General features: G+C 50.9%; 1 long non-coding RNA gene across 1 annotated transcript; it reads left to right on the top strand.

The window, feature by feature from the left end:
* Positions 1-603: 603 nt before the first annotated feature.
* Positions 604-2,559, top strand: LOC113980820. The gene is made up of 2 exons (XR_003538231.1): positions 604-744; positions 2,405-2,559. It is a non-coding gene; the product is annotated as an uncharacterized LOC113980820 (long non-coding RNA).
* Positions 2,560-2,631: the final 72 nt, after the last annotated feature.

The following is a 2,631-nucleotide window of genomic DNA, read 5'->3' as shown; positions in this document are numbered from 1 at the left end:
GATCCTGCTGTGCTGGATGGCTCTTCCCTGCTTTCCACAGAGCCACATCCCTTCTCTCCTGCTGATGCAGAAGTGATTCCCAAATGTGCCACTGCTCTGACAGCACAGCAGCTTTAATCACTTCAGTTCCAAATGAACACTGTTCCCAGTATCCCTGTTCCATGTGGGGTCTCCAGGATCTCACACAACCTCTGTTACCTGTCAATTCAGGGGCTGTTTTTAGAATGAAATGTGTGTTTGGACGTCAGGGTTTAAATTAAGGAGTTAAAGTTTAAATAAACTAACAGAGGGCAGCAGAGATAAAAATGAGGAGTTTCACAATGAACAAATGGGTTTAATGGAAAAAATGAATTAGCACTGTTTTATAGAAGGGTTATGGGATGGACAGCACAAATGTCAGGCTCTTTATCTGGGAATTTTTCATAATTCTGCAAGGAAATTTGATTTATGATTAGACACTTGTTAACTCTTGCAGTGCATTAAAAACGCTGGTGTTATCCCTGTGTGAATGTTGCATTAAATAGCTTTGGCAGTCCTTAGTACTTAATGCAGATATATATAATAGTATAATGGTTTATACATTTCCTTCCTAGGCCTTAAGTGCTTTAGTTCTTGCCATTCCCTGCTGGAATTCCTCACCCTGTGCTTCTCCCCACAGCGAGGGCCACGGGAAGCTGACGGTGTTCTCAGTGAAAGCCATGCTGGCCACCATGTGTGGTGGGAAAATCCTGGACAAACTCAGATGTGAGTATCCCCCACAATTCCAGCCATTTCAGGAAATAACTGCATTTCCACACGGGTTTGTTGTTGTATTAAGTTCTGGGAGCTGATTTTTTTGCCGATCCCGGCGCTGACCCGCGAATCCCAGAACCACTGAGGTTGGAAAAGAGCTCCCAGGCCATGGAGCCCAGCCTGTGACTGATCCCACCTTGTGCCCCAGCCCAGAGCACTGGGTGCCACGTCCACTATTCCCTCTGGGAGCCAGGGAGTGTTCCCCAGCTGCCTCCACAGAGCAGCCCACGATCCAAATGCCCCAGTCCTGCTGGACAAGGAGATGGAGCAGATTCCTCCAGCTGCAGAGAAAACTGGTGGTGTGACAGAGTGTTCCATGAAATCATGGAGAGCAACGTGGTGGTGAAGAGGAAACAGCTGTTCCCTCCCCCTTCCAGCTGTTCCCTTCCCCTTCCAGGGCAGGAACCAAAGGGCAGCGACTGGGATGAGCAGGGACAGATGGAAGCAGCAGGAACCAATTCTGCTTTAACTTCCCCCGAGGATGTGGTGGGTACCAAGCATCCACAGCCCTCCATTGCTCCTTGAACCAGCTCTGCTGAAGGAAATCAATTCACCAAAGGCTGCTGAGAGCAAAGGGACTCTCAGGGAGGGGAGGAACGTGCCGGGAATGTGCCGGCCCGACCATCTGCTCTGGGGATGAACAGGCCTCTGATCTCTCTGCCTCAGCTGTTCTCTTGTTCTTTATTTCTCCTTCTGATCGTTGTGAACATGCTGGCTTGGTTTTTTTCCCCTTTTCTTTCCCACCTGGCTCACTCCATCACCACACAACTCCTGTTTGCAGGTTCCTTGTCCCCCTGATCCCAGCCCTTTCCCGAGCAGGTTGGCAGCTCCGGCTCGGCTGGAACACGAGGCTCTCTGGAAATCCTGGGAGTTGTGTTTTTAATGTTCTCTCATCTCATGAACTGTATGAAATGGTTGGAAGCTGGTCTCTCTGCTTGCACATGCACAGGCCTGTTTTCCTGTTATCTGGCTCTGCAACCCCCTGACAGGAGGGGGGAGCCGGGGGGGGTCGGGCTCTGCTCCCAGGGAACAAGGGACAGGAGGAGAGGGAACGGCCTCCAGCTGTGCCAGGAGAGGCTCAGGTTGGACAGGAGGAGGAATTTCCTGCTGGAAAGGGTGGTCAGGCCCTGGCAGGGGCTGCCCAGGGAGGTTTGGAGTGCCCAGCCCTGGAGGTGTCCCAGGAAGGCCTGGCCGTGGCACTCAGTGAGAAGGTGGGGATGGGGCACAGGGTGGGCTCTGTGTGATCCTGGAGGGCTTTTCCAACCTCAGTGATTCCCTGATCCTGTGATGTTGTGTTCCTTCCATTCCCACATTTCCCTGGAGTGCTGCCAGGTGGGACTGTGTGACTCTGCTCCCTTTCTGTCCCAGCTCGTGCACTGGCAGCATCTTCCCTCTGGGCTGGATGAGATGGGGTGGAGGAAACAGGAGGATTTGTATCATGGCATGTTGGAATACATGCATTTATAAATTTTATCTTGATAGCAGGCACCAAGAAATCATGTTCTGGATAAAACACAAAGAAACATCTCGGGGTTCAGACGGATTGAAACATTTTTTTTTTCCCGTAATAAAATCTGTATTTACTGTGGGGTTTTATTATATTTTCTTACAGATATTTTCTCTCAGATATCAGATTCCAACGGGCTAATGATATTTACCAAGTTTGACCAGTTCCTGAGGGAGGTTCTGAAGCTCCCCACGGCCGTGTTCGAGGGCCCTTCCTTCGGGTACACGGAGCATTCTGTGAGGACCTGCTTCCCACAGCAGGTGAGAATTCCCACCCCAGGGCTCGGCATTCCTGGGAAATCAACTCCATGGCTTGGGGAGGGGGTTGCTGGT

Source organism: Neopelma chrysocephalum, unplaced genomic scaffold (genome assembly GCF_003984885.1).
Source record: "Neopelma chrysocephalum unplaced genomic scaffold, ASM398488v2 Primary Assembly neopelma1_95320, whole genome shotgun sequence".
In the NCBI taxonomy this organism is placed as follows: domain Eukaryota; kingdom Metazoa; phylum Chordata; class Aves; order Passeriformes; family Pipridae; genus Neopelma; species Neopelma chrysocephalum.
Note: the sequence above shows the minus strand (reverse complement) of the source record. Positions and strands in the feature narration are given on the sequence as shown.